At 46.1% G+C, this 14,471-nt stretch overlaps 1 protein-coding gene across 1 annotated transcript in view; it reads right to left on the reverse strand.

Annotated features, from left to right (window-relative positions):
- Positions 1-10,747: 10,747 nt before the first annotated feature.
- CLDN16 (claudin 16) overlaps positions 10,748-14,471 on the reverse strand; it is a 30,910-nt gene continuing 27,186 nt past the window's right edge. Inside the window, exons 6-7 of the transcript XR_003943568.1 lie at positions 14,319-14,323; positions 10,748-10,758 (exon numbers count right to left, since the gene is read on the reverse strand). The gene's annotated coding sequence lies outside the window, so the exon portion shown is untranslated. The remainder of the gene's footprint in view (positions 10,759-14,318; positions 14,324-14,471) is intronic.

The following is a 14,471-nucleotide window of genomic DNA, read 5'->3' on the forward strand; positions in this document are numbered from 1 at the left end:
CGCCGATTTTTTAGGCGGCAATATATAGAATCTCTCCTGTAGCGGCTGGCTATATTGTGTGATGTGAAGGGGCATAATCGAACGGCGCCCCGACTGTATTATCGAAATAAGATAGCCGGCTATCTTTTGTTTCGATAACACGGTCGGAGCTGGCCAAATCTCAGCATTTGCGCTGGCTTTAGAGATGGCCGGCATCGGTTTCCGGCGATAATGGAAACTAATGCCGGCGATCTCAAACCCAGCCAAATGCAAGCCCTTTGGTCATGGGAGGAGCCAGCATTTGTAGTGCACTGGTCTCCATGACATGCCAGGACACCAACCGGGCACCCTAGGGGGCACTGCAGTGCGTAGGAGCCAACTCTGTGGGTGCTTGAGCACCCCCAATATTGAGAAAATTCCTTGTTTGTGTCCAAGGAAGGGTTATTTTCACTGGGCTTACAACCCCCAATGATTTTGAAAAGCTGGGCTCCTATGCTGCAGTGGACTTCAAAAATTGCTCCCAGGATACAGGTTTCAAAGTGGACTCAGGTACTCCCTTACCTTGGGTGCTGAGCCCCCCAAATCCCTCCCAAAACCCACTCTCCACAACTCTACACCACTGCCATAGCCCTAAAGGATGAAGGGGGGCACCTACATGTGGGTACAGTGGGGGTTTTTTTTTTGGGGGGGGGGGGTTGGAGGGCTCCTATTTACCACCACAAGTTTAACAGTTAGGGGGGGATGGGCCTGGATCCACCTGCCTGATGTGCTCCCAAAAAAACTGCTCCAGGGACCTGCATACTGCTGTCAGGGAGCTGGGTATGACATTTCAGACTGGCATAGAGGCTGGGAAAAATATATATATATATTTTGGGTGGGAGGGGGTTGGTGACCACTGGGGGAGTAAGGGGAGGTGATCCCCGATTCCCTCCGGTGGTCATCTGGTCAGTTGGGGCACCTTTTTAAAGCTTGGTCCTGAAAAAAAAGGGACCAAGTGAAGCCAGCAAAATGCTCATCAGAGCTGGCTTTGTTTTTTCCATTATCAGGCGAAGCTGGCCATCTCGTAGCCATGCCCCTATCCCACCTTCTGTACCCTGCCGAAACGCCCCCTTGAAGTTTGGCCGGCCCTACGACGGAAAGCAGTTGGAGCCGGCCAAAATCAGCTTTCGATTATACTGATTTGGCCGGGTTTAGGAGATCGCCGGCCATCTCCCAATTTGTGTCGGAAGATGGCCGGCGATCTCCTTCGAAAATAAGCAGGATAGACAGTTATCACCAATATTCAGCCCTGAGTTAAGCGGTTAAATAGGATCACGTAAATAGCAGAACTATCTTTAACCACCAGGAACTTAGGGGTCCTTTTACTAAAGTGCGCTGAAAAATGGTCTGCGTTGGTGTAGACAGGTGTATTGGATGCGCGCAGGTCCATTTTTCAGCACACCTGCAGAAAAAGCCCTTTTCTGGGGGGCCAAAAATGGACATGTAGCAAAATAAAAATTGGCACATGTCCATTATGAGCCTGAGACCATACCGCCACCCATTGACCTAGCGGTAAGGTCTCACACGTTAACCAGGCAGTAATGGTCTACGCACGTATAATGCTGATTACCGCCTAGTTAGTGCCACGTGCTGGAAAATTTCCGGCGCACTTAGTGGATGCATGTAAAAAATGAAATTACTGCCCGGGCCACGTGGTAGCCAGTCTTGCAATCCAGAGATGCCCACTGCTTCTCCTTGTGATCTTGGGCAAGTCACTTAACCCTCCATTGCCTCAGGCACAAACTTAGATTGTGAGTCTACTACTACTACTACTACTACTATTTAGCATTTCTATAGCGCTACAAGGCATACGCAGCGCTGCACAAACATAGAAGAAAGACAGTCCCTGCTCAAAGAGCTTACAATCTAATAGACCACGCTTACTTTATTTATTTTTTGTCTATTAGATTGTAAGCTCTTTGAGCAGGGACTGTCTTTCTTCTATGTTTGTGCAGCGCTGTGTATGCCTTGTAGCGCTATAGAAATGCTAAATAGTAGTAGTAGTAGTAGTAGTAATAGACCAAAAAATAAATAAAGTAAGCAAATCAAATCAATTAATGTGAACGGGAAGGAAGAGAGGAGGGTAGGTGGAGGCGAGTGGTTACAAGTGGTTACGAGTCAAAAGCAATGTTAAAGAGGTGGGCTTTCAGTCTAGGTTTAAAGGTGGCCAAGGATGGGGCAAGACGTAGGGGCTCAGGAAGTTTATTCCAGGCGTAGGGTGCAGCGAGACAGAAGGCGCGAAGTCTGGAGTTGGCAGCAGTGGAGAAGGGAACAGATAAGAAGGATTTATCCATGGAGCGGAGTGCACGGGAAGGGGTGTAGGGATGGACGAGTGTGGAGAGATACTGGGGAGCAGCAGAGTGAGTACATTTATAGGTTAGTAGAAGAAGTTTGAACAGGATGCGAAAACGGATAGGGAGCCAGTGAAGGGTCTTGAGGAGAGGGGTAGTATGAGTAAAGCGACCCTGGCGGAAGATGAGACGGGCAGCAGAGTTTTGAACCGACTGGAGAGGGGAGAGGTGACTAAGTGGGAGGCCAGCAAGAAGCAGATTGCAGTAGTCCTCCTGGGACAGAGAAATATCCAGAGTACCTGAATGTAACTCACCTTGAGCTACTACTGAAAAAGGTGTGAGCAAAATCCAAATAAATAAATATGAATATCAGCGCCATAGTCTTTAAGTTGTCAGAAGGAGTTGTCGTGAATCCTCAGGGGATGGTTTCTGAATTACTGGACTATGGACTGCTAAACTGCTGGATAACAAAGGGAAAAAAACTCCAATGTTTTCTAAAGGCTCAGGAGAGGTAGAGATGTTGGATCTTCAGATGTCCTGACCCACAAAATTGCCCTGATTCTCATGCTCTTCTTTAACATCCATCCACCAATAAGGAACCAGGATACAGGTTTCAACGTGGACTCAGGTACTCTTCGCTGCCAGCAGGTGGCAGCATATCATATAAACAAACATATGCAGAATGGAGATTATATAGACAGGAAGATAGCATGAAATTACTGTTGTGACAGAGCAGTTTGCAAAGCAAACAGACATGTGAAGAGAGAAGGCACAGGCTAACAGTAAGTAATACCATCAAAAAGTCATTCCCTGAGGGGGGAAAAAAAAGTGTTGCTCGTCTTTCCTTTACAGCTTGTATATCTCTCTGATTGCCCTGGTTGTTCCATCAGGGACACGTTTTGAATAAAGACTGAATTCTGACCCTATTGTTTCTCTGCTTTCCAAAAATCTGAGAGCTCAGCATAGTAAATAATTTAAGCACATTCAACTTTTAGAGCATTCAGTGAATTTCAATCAGATTGTAGGGGCCCTGAAATACTACATTTTCATCAGCCAAGTTAACAAAACGGCACAGCTGAATTTCCAAGTGCTAAACGGGACTGCGGAGCTATTTCTATTGATTAAACAAAAGTGATAACACAGTGGGCAGGCCCATGGGACCCACTTGGCAATTATACAAACACGTAAACAGTTTCCACAGATGAGAGATTTGGCAGCTTGTGCAGCTCAGAAACAAAGAACCAAGGCTTCCAAAATTGATGGAGAAAAGCTGACCGTGCTGTCTGGTTCGGAAAAAAAGAACTGAGCAGGATTGACCAGGTCCTTGCCATACAAGAGGTCCTCCAGTGTCCCCTTTTCCCCCCACCTCCTTAGTAATAATGGGGTTGATATTCAAAGCAATTTAACTAGCCACAAACGGCTCCTGGCCAGTTAGATTGCCAATATGGGGCTACTCAGCAGCACTCAACCACACACCACAGACCGCTAAAGTGAAAACCAGCTATTTTGTGGCTGCTCTGGGGGGGGGGGGAGTTGCCATTTAGGTTAAGTACCTTCATGTAATATGTGTAACCCACTTTGGTTGTACCCACAGAAAGGTGGTATATCAAATCCAAGACCCTTAAGTGCCAATGTTCAGCACTTAACAGCCTAAGTTAAATGGCCAAACTGGACCACATAAAAGTCAGTCCTATCTTTATGAGGTGTTGCTCAGTCAGTTAAGAGATGAATATCACACTGAACCACATAAATGATAGCCAGCCGCACAGACCTAGTCTGCTGAGGCAGACATGGGAGGCAACTGTTTGCCCCGGGATCTGTAGTATGGAATGTTGCTACTCTTTGAGATTCTGCATGGAATCTTGTCACTCTTTAGGATTCCAGAGTCTTGCTGTTCTTTGGGGTTCTACATGGAATGTTGCCACGATTTGGGTTTCTGCCAGGTACTTGTGACCTGGCTTGGCCACAGGATACTGGGCTACATAGACCATTGGTCTGACCCAATATGGTAACTCTTATGTTCTGTGGGATTTCTGTATGGAATGTTGCTACTCTGTGGGATTCTTTATGGAATGTTGCCTACTCTTTGAGATTCCGGAATCTTGCTATTCTTTGGGATTCTACATGGAATGTTGCTACGAATTGGGTTTCTGCCAGGTACTTGTGACCTGACTTGGTCACTGATTGAGAAACAGGATACTGGGCTAGATGGACCATCGGTCTAACCCAGTATGGTTACTCTTATGTTCTTATGACCTGGAGATTCACTGCCGGTGTCTGGATATGGCCAGCATTATCTAGGAATAATTCCGCCAATTACTAAATAAACACGCACTGCCACTGGTGAATATATATCCTAACTGCAATAATTATCCCGGACTATATGCAGCCCTCGGCAGTTGGCGTTTTGTACACCTGGCTGTGTCTGGTTGCCAGTGTCGACTATCCTGATCATCGGGCACAGGAAGTTACCTGAGTACAGCCGGAACTGGACAGATTAGGACCTGCTCTGTATTCAGTTCAGCTTACTGAGATAGTTTATTGGGCTCTGGCGCTATAACTTCCGGCTGCCCTGGAAATCTGTGCAGACATTCTCTGGTTAAGTGCTGCTGAGTATCTGCCCTGGACTCAGTCAATGGGAGTTAATTGCCACTGAATATTGACCGCATCGTTTTTGTAGCGCTACTGAACATTTGCAAGCACTGCGCAGTGGTGACAAATGTCCACATGCAATATATTCCTGCCTCAAAGAGCTTACAATTTAAGCTGGCACTTGAGGCCACGGGAAACTTGCCTAAGGTCACAAGAAGCGTCAGAGACTTCTCTGGTTCTCAGCACCGTTACCTTAACCCAGTGGTTCCCAAACCTGGGGGGAACCCCAGCCAGTCAGGTTTTTTTTTTCAGGATATCTGCAATGAATATTCATGAGATTGATTTGTATTCACTGCTTTCACTGCATGCAAATTTCTGTCATGCATATTCTTTCTGGACTGGCTGGAGTTCCCTCAAGACAGGTTTGGGAACCAGGTGCCCTAAACATAATAACATAGTAAATGACGGCAGATAAAGACCTGTACAGTCCATCCAGTCTGCCCAACAAGATAAACTCATTTTACATGGTATGTGAGAAGCATGTACAATCTGAACAGGAGAGGACGGGATAGTAGATGTTATGGATTGACAGACATGATAGGCCATATGGTTTATCTGCCATCATTTCCTCTGTCTCAAAAGATCTATATTTCAAGGCAGGGGAAAAGGCCTCTGTCAAATGTCACCCATGTGTGAGGATTTCTATATCTTGCTTGTCCTCAAAGAAACATGTTTACTGCCAAAACTTTTTCCCCATCCCTTATGTTTGAGTAGCAGGAACATACATCACAACAGCCCCAGTCCTTAAAGGGAGACAGAGAGGCATATTTTCAAAGCACTTTGGGAGGCTAAGTTCCATAGGTTTCTATGGAACTTTGGGAGGCTAAGTGCTTTGAAAATGAGCCTGTAAGTAAACCTACCTTCAACTCCTGCAGCTGATCTGGTTCATACAGTTGGCCAGAAACTGCCTGAGCCAGGAAAGCATCTAGCTCATGTCGGAGTAGGATCCTGCCACCCGGCCACTGCATCATGTAACGTAATACACGCTAGGCCACATCATCTCTTCTTCTTAGGTCGATGGTTGGTATTTTTTCTACACCACCGATACAGCATGTGCCACTGAACAAATCCGGAGAACTCTTTGGGACAAGGGAGGGTTACCAGAGAACTGGGGTTTTTTGAGACCAGACTTGCCCGCCATCCCCAAGCCAATAATTCACAGTATGAATTGGCCTATTTTTGAACACTGTTTAATGTAGGGGCTGATAGTAAGTCAGCAGGAGGCAGCCCACATAAGTGCCGCGGTCAGCGCTGACCCCGGATATTCAATGCCAGGCCATTTCCGGTGACTGGCTGTCATGGTTGTGGCCGTGCCCCGTGTTTATACTCACTTCTCCTCCCGGTGACCAGGCGCTACGGCTGCTGTGGACTGCTTTTTCCCTGTTTCTCAAATCATGTTCCAGAGGTTATTCCAGTCCTACTCTGGTGTTCCTGCAGCCAAGCCTCACTCTGGTGTTCCTGCAGCCAAGCCTCGCTCTGGTGTTCCTGCAGCCAAGCCTCATTTTTACTTGTGACGTCATCAGTAAAGTCCTTTGTAAAGCACCTTGGAACTTTCGTGCTTTGCCTTTGCAACAGAGGTCTTTGGATGAGTTCTTGTCAGTGTGTGATTGTTGCACTTCCAGCCTGCTCCTGCTTTATTGTTGGTCTGTAATCTTGCCTCAGTCCCTGCCCTGCTTGTATTCTGTCCTGCCTGTTACAACCCTGCTTGTCTTCTGCTCCAGTTCCAGTCCTGCCTGTCTTCAGCTTCAGTCCTTGTTTGGGTGGTTCACCTGCTGCTGCCGTTCACCAGAAGCGGTCCAAGGACTCACCATACCTGAATCCGTGACACTGACATTAAATATCTGGGAGGTTTTTGGCGTCTCTAACTTAACTGGCTAAGTGAATATTCAGCGCTGGCCAGTTAAGTTAATAGTGGGCAAAGATAGGACTGCTATTTATGTGGTCTGATTTGCTTGAATATTCACAGATAGCCACTAACCGCAAATATTCAGACATAACCAGCTGTCTCCCGCTGAATATTAGCGGTTAGCTGGCTAAATGCTATTTAACCAGCCAGGAGCAACTGGTGACCAGATAAATAGTGCTGAATATTGGGGGGGAGGGGGGGGAAGGAGGAGTCTCTAAGCATTCTGGGGTTTGCAGTTCCGCTTTTATTGTAAACAAACGGTTGTGTTTTCTGTAATTCTAGGGTGTCTTCTATCTCCCTATTGAACCTGTCAAAGAGGCCCTTTGCAAGGGAATTGAAGGGTTAACACGTCTCTCCTATGCACCAGGCATCAACGTAGGAAAATTATATTTAACAAAAAAGCTATTTTCTCTTCCAAGTTTTTATGGCATGATATTGTGGAACTGAATATCCTTCACATTGCATTTTAACTTTAATGATGTTTGCTTTGCTTAAATTAAAATGCTACTTTCATCCACTGGGATTAATTTAATCTATCCCTGCTACACAAGAGCTTTCTATTAACCCTGTCCTTACACTAGTAGACCGAGGTTGGCTGTCCTTACCTGAATAACAAACAGACCTCAAAAACAAAAAAAAACACGACCAAGCCTCATATCTTTCCATGCACCACGATGAGCTGTTTCAGGGATCTGTGCAAAAGTTCAAACTAGAGGCCTCCAAGAAAAGCAAAATATGACATAGAGTTCCCAAGAGCAGAGGGTTCCACCTTCCCTTAACGGACCCCACCAGACCTCAAGTGCTACTTGAGTGAATTTGCATCATGGTCAGGAGCATTTTTCACTGCAGAATTTGGAGGCGGGGAAAATATTTTGCACAGGCATAAAATCTCTCAGATGACAGAGCTAAAAACATACTTCAAAGCCCATCCAAAAATCTTTCCTACAGTATAGTGGGGAAAACAATTATGTCCTAAATATCTCCATCGAAACATACAGTTAAGAATGTCTTTTTCAGAACAGCTGATAGTTTAAGAAATAGCAGGGGCATAGTCAGACACCCAATTTTGGGTGGGCCTGGGCCCAAGATGGGTGGGCAGAAGAACTCCGCCTTGTCCCACAAGTGATCTGGTCTCTCCCTCTCTCACCTGCATACCATATGGTCTCTCAAGCATTCCCCCACCCCCGCATATCTTTTAAATAGCAGATTTTCACCAGCAGCGAGCAGCAACTAATACACACTGCTCATGTTGGCCCCACAGCTGGCTGCAGGCAAAGATCTGCTATTTACAAGGTATGCAGAAGAGAGAGTTGTTGGGAGCTTTCAGCTGGTGGGGCTTGGGAATCCTTGCCAGCCTCATCATAGGTGTGCTGCTACTGGGTGGGCCTGGGCCCACCCAAGCCCACCCTTGGCTACGCCACTGAGAAAGAGTAAGAGGAGTGGCTTGCTTGTCCCCTTCTGTTAATAATACATCTGTGACAGAGTTCATTACATATGAGAAATGCATCTTACATCAATGACTTGAATATCTATAAATAGAGCAGGTCCAATCACTTCAGAATGGCGAGTCTGGTATCAATGTTAGTTCCCTGATATATAAGTACCTGAGGTCTATTTTATCACCTGCTAATCGGGAGAGTCAGTCAGGTGTTTCACTCGTGCAAGTAGGTTATAGAAAATTAAACTTAAACGGTGTGAAGTGTCTCTACACAGGTGATTATATCTGCAATAAGAAGAGATGCCCCTGAGCTGGGGTGCACTTAAACTCTTACATTTGTATTTTCAAAAGCATTGCGGGAAAGAATTATAGAAAAAAGGGTCAAGAATTATCTGCTTCTCAGTCTGGGAGCAAAATAATTCTCCAAATATTTAACAGAAGGGGGATGAAACTTGGCTGGTCAGAAAAACCACTGACTAGATACAGCAAATTCCAAAGTAGTGTAGAAAATTTAACAGAATGGGATGAAACTTGGCATGTGGGTACAACCAGTAAAAAGACATACCAAGTTTGAAAATGGACCAAATCAGACTAGGGATTCTAAATAGATAAGCCCCCCCAAACCTGGAAAAGGAGGCCTAGGGCAGGTGGGGAGGGGTCTAAAGGAGGGAATGGTGGATGCTCTTTGGGGTAGGGTGGTCTTCAGAAGGTGCTGTTCTTCTGGGGGGGGGGTGCTTTTCAGGAGAGAGATGAATGCACAGGGGGAGTGAGGCATAGAGAGAGGAAGGAGAGATGCTGGCCACCTTGGAAAATGCAAAGAGAGATGCTGGACAATGGACAGGGGAAGCAATGAAAAGGCCGTAATTTTCCCGCCCTGCCTCCCTTGAGTCCATTGTGGCCGCACCAGCTGCACATACCTCGCTAAGGCCTTGACCAACACAACCACAATTTACGCACATACACATATGCACATCCAACAGCCCCCAGGTAATGCAGACATTTATTCATCTACATACATTTATTTTTTATTTTTATTTTTGTTACATTTGTACCCCGCGCTTTCCCACTCATGGCAGGCTCAATGCGGCTTACATGGGGCAATGGAGGGTTAAGTGACTTGCCCAGAGTCACAAGGAGCTGCCTGTGCCTGGCCCTTGCAGATCACCAATGTGGCCGCACGTACGTGCAGGACGTCAGACTCACAGAAACAGAAGCTTGCGCACCCTTCTACATGGAATGTTGCTAGTGGAATAGCAACATTCCATGTAGAATCTCCAATAGTATCGATTTTATCTTTGTTACATTTGTACCCTGCGCTTTCCCACTCATGGCAGGCTCAATGCGGCTTACATGGGGCAATGGAGGGTTAAGTGACTTGCCCAGAGTCACAAGGAGCTGCCTGTGCCTGAAGTGGGAATCGAACTCAGTTCCTCAGTTCCCCAGGACCAAAGTCCACCACCCTAACCACTAGGCCACTCCTCCACTGTTGCTACTATTTGAGATTCTACATGGAATGTTGCTATTCCACTAGCGAAGTCGGCCCTTGCAGATCACCAATGTGGCCGCGCAGGCTTCTGCTTCTGTGAGTCTGACGTCCTGCACGTACGTGCAGGACGTCAGACTCACAGAAACAGAAGCCTGCGCAGCCTTCTACATGGAATGTTGCTAGTGGAATAGCAACATTCCATGTAGAATCTCCAATAGTAGCAACATTCCATGTAGAACCTCCAATAGTAGCAACATTCCATGTAGAATCTCCAATAGTAGCAACATTCCATGTAGAATCTCCAATAGTATCTATTTTATTTTTGTTACATTTGTACCCTGCGCTTTCCCACTCATGGCAGGCTCGATGCGGCTTACATGGGGCAATGGAGGGTTAAGTGACTTGCCCAGAGTCATACTATATATAGTCGAATTAGAAAGAATGACATGAATCATGATCTGTATAAACATTTATTTCCCATCAATCACAAATGGTTCTAAATATTACAGTATAACTTTACTTGAAATAAAATAACTGCATTTCTCCAAAATGAGGCCATAATCCTAATCCTCACAGAGGATGGATAAACAACAGACGATAATTCTGTTACACACCTAGATCTGTTTTTGAATTTCCACAATTTCCTATAACAATGACAATTTCATACGAGCTTTAAATATAAAAAGAAGATGCTCAAAGCCAGAAAGGTATGATTTCAGTGTGTGATAAACAATCTTTTCCTAAATTAGATTTAAAATCACTCACGTGACCCTACAGGCATTGAAATTCAGCAAACATGGTATTTACAAAGTACTATGCAAATGTTATTGTTGTCTTTTTTGTTATGCTAGTCTTTTATTTGTTTGTTTGCTTGCTTGCTTGCTTTTGTCCAGGATCTGCTCTGTGCTGGAAAGGTCCAAAATCATTCAAGAACAGGTTCCACAGAAAAAAACGGACTTAATTTCCCCTAACGTTAAAAGAAAAACTTGCACATTCTAAAGTGCATCAATTCTTCTAGTTCCTGATTTTGAGAATTAGGCTTCTAATGGCTTCTTTGAAAATCGCCTAGGACTGAAGACTTAGGGGGTCCTTTGACTAAGCTGCGGCAAAAGCGGATCTGTGTTGGCGTCAGCACTTGATACCCCTTTTACCGCAGCAGGTAAAAGGCTGGTTTTTTTTTCTTAAAGAAATGACCGTGTGGCAAGTGAAGTACTTGCCGCATGGCCATTTGGGAGGGGAGCACTTACCGTCAACCGTTCAGGTGGTGGTAAGGGCTCCTGTGCTAAGCTGGCAGTAACCGGATGGCGCGCTGGGCTGGTGCAAGAACCCATCGGTACTTCCAGTTTCGTGAGCAGTAAGCCCGCGTTGGGCTTACTGTCGCTTAGTAAAAGACCCCTTTTGGATCTTAAAGAGTGGGCAGCAAGAGGGACAGATTTAAGGCAAGAAAATGATAGGAGTTTAGCACTGAGGGAAAACCTGGCCTTTGAGCGCCCGGACATGTCTTTCCCATGCGCCAGGGCCATTTTGACCCACAGCTGGAAAATGGCTTGTTTTCTGTTATTTTTTTGCATTTAATAGCCATATGCTAAAGTTGCTATTAATGCATGAAGCGCTTGAAATTAGAATTGAAAACTTGTGGCTTTAGGGCTCATTTAATCATAAACCACATGGAGCCATCAATGGCGACTCGTTTCACTTGAGCAGAATGCTCATGACTCTCTTTGCTCTTCATTGGCTCCAAATTAATCGTGGTATATAATACACTGTACTATCTTAAACAATCTCCCTGCCGCGTTTAAGTTTGGTTCTTATTTTTATCACAGCATCCTAAGAGACATTTTCACTAAGCCACAAGGACATACAGACTCCTGAGGCAGGCACAGTTGCCGAAATACGGTGCCGTATCAAGTCTATAGGATAAAGTGAATACATTTCCATGTTGTCTGCTTGGGTTTTTGGAAGAGTCTTGTTGATCATGCTACTCCCTTACTTCAGTATTTATATCTATTTTGCTCACACCTTTTTCAGTAGTAGCTCAAGGTGAGTTACATTCAGGTACTCTGGATCTTTCTCTGTCCCAGGAGGGCTCACAATCTAAGTTTGTACCTGAGGCAATGGAGGCTTAAGTGACTTGCCCAAGGTCACAAGGAGTGGCAGTGGGATTTGAACTGGCCACCTCTGGATTGCAAGACCAGTGCTCTAACCACTAGGCCACTCCTCCACTCTAGAATCTTGCTATTCTTTGGGGTTCTACATGGAATCTTGTCACTCGTTGGGATTCCAGAGTCTTGCTATTCTTTGGGGTTCTACATGGAATGTTGCTACTCTTTGAGATTGTGCATGGAATCATGTCACTCTAAGATTCCAGAATCTTTATTTATTTATTTAGATTTTGCTCACACCTTTTTCAGTAGTAGCTCAAGGTGAGTTACATTCAGGTACTCTGGATATTTCTCTGTCCCAGGAGGGCTCACAATCTAAGTTTGTACCTGAGGCAATGGAGAGTTAAGTGACTTGCCCAAGATCACAAGGAGCAGCAGTGGGATTTGAACTGGCCACCTCTGGATTGCAAGACTGGTGCTCTGACCACTAGGCCACTCCTACACTAGGAACATTCTATCTAGAATCTCAAATAGTACCAACATTCCATGTAGAATCACCAATAATAGCAACATTCCATGTAGAATCTTCAATAGTAGCAACATTCCATATATTTGCTCACACCTTTTTCAGTAGTAGCTCAAGGTGAGTCACATTCAGGTACTCTGGATATTTCTCTGTCCCAGGAGGGCTCACAATCTAAGTTTGTACACCTGAGGCAATGGAGGGTTAAGTGACTTGCCCAAGATCACAAGGAGCGGCAGTGGGATTTGAACTGGCCACCTCTAGGATTGCAAGACCGGTGATCTAACCACAAGGCCACTCCTCCACTCTTAATTGTAGCGGATCCCGTGTCTCCACTTTGGTGACCGACCCTATCGGATCAAAGTTTAGGAAAGCTCTTAAGACATTTCTTTTTAAGTAATTTTATTAGTTTGTGGTAATGGTGTAGTTTTTGAAAATTATTGTATAATTTGGTTTAATATATTGTAATACCTGATGTTTGTTCAGCTTTTTGTCTGTTGTTACCCGCAGTGAACTTTTGGTATTTTGCAGGTTATAAGACTGCAGTAATAATAATAATAATAATAATAATTATTATTATTATTATTTAACCAGCCGGTTAAATAGCATTTGGCCGGCTAACTGCTAATATTCAGCAGGAGATAGTTGCTTATCTCCGCTGAATATTTGTGGTTAGCGCATAGCTGCTGACTGGCTCCATCAAACAATAGCCGGCTTTCTATGAATATTTAAGAGCTGGCCTGCTAAATTTACAAGCCAAATTGGACCACCTAAATAGCAGTCCTACCTTTGACCACTGTAAACCTTACTGGCCAGCGCTGAATATTCACTTTGGAGCCCTTTTACAAAGGTGTGGTAGGTTCTAAGCGCATGCAGTGTATGCCAACATGAGACTACTGGCAGGCTAGCGTGCCCCCTAGTGGTAATTTTGGATTCAGTGCGCACCCATAACACAGGGACAATTTTTTTTTGTTTCCCACCATGTGCGGCGTTTCTGGCATTAATCGTCAGTTGGTGTGTGCCAGGGGCGTAGCCAGACCTCGGCGGGAGGGGGGCCAGAGCCCGAGGTGGGAGGGCACTGTTTAGCCGCCTCCCCCCGCCACTTTGGACCCCCCTGCCGCTGCAACCGCAAACCCCAACCCCCCCGCCACTTTGGACCCCCCCCACCACTGCAACTGCAAACCCCAACCCCCCCTCCCGCCGCCACTTTGGACCACCGCCGCAACCACAACCCCCCCCCCCCCCCCCGCTGCAACTTTGGACCACTGGCGCAACCACAACCCCCCCACTGCCCGGCCCTTGCCCCACCACTGCCGCATCAGGTACCTTGTTTGCTGGCGGGGGTCCCCAATCCCCGCCAACCGAAGAGTCTTCTTCAGCGCCGGTCGACTCCGGTGCCTTCATTGTGGGATCATCTGTTTCTGACGCCTTATGTCCTGCACGGGGCTACATGCATGGTGCAGGACGTAAGGCGTCAGAAACAGATGATCCCACAATGAAGGCGCTGGAGCTGACTGGCACTGAAGAAAACTCTTCGGCTGGCAGGGTTAGGGGACCCCCGCCAGCAAACAAGGTACCTGATGCAGCAGTGGGGCAGGGGGTCAGATGTAGAGGGGGCCAGGGCGTAATCTGTGGGTGCCCATGCCCCCGTGGTCCCACATAGCTGCGCCCCTGGCTTGTGCCAACCAGTCACCGCACGTGTAGCAAATGACCCTTTACTGCTAGGTCAATGGGTGGCGGTAAAGTCTCAGGCTGAAAATGGAAGCGCGCTGGTTTCAATTTTAGCGCACCTCCATTTTCCGGCCCCTCAAAAAAAGGCCCTTTTTCCTAGACATGGTATAAAATGGCCCAGCGTACACACAAAAGATGTACTTGTACTACCTACCGTAGGCCATTTTTTACCATTACTTAGTAAAAGGACCCCACAGCCGGTTAAGTTTGAGCTGAGCATTCAATGGCAGTCGCCGGAAATAGCCCGGCATTGAATATCCAGTGTTGGCATCGATCGCGGTATTTAGGCAAGCTGCCTCCTGTGGTCTGAATATCGGGCCCTAT

This window comes from Microcaecilia unicolor, chromosome 10 (genome assembly GCF_901765095.1).
Source record: "Microcaecilia unicolor chromosome 10, aMicUni1.1, whole genome shotgun sequence".
In the NCBI taxonomy this organism is placed as follows: domain Eukaryota; kingdom Metazoa; phylum Chordata; class Amphibia; order Gymnophiona; family Siphonopidae; genus Microcaecilia; species Microcaecilia unicolor.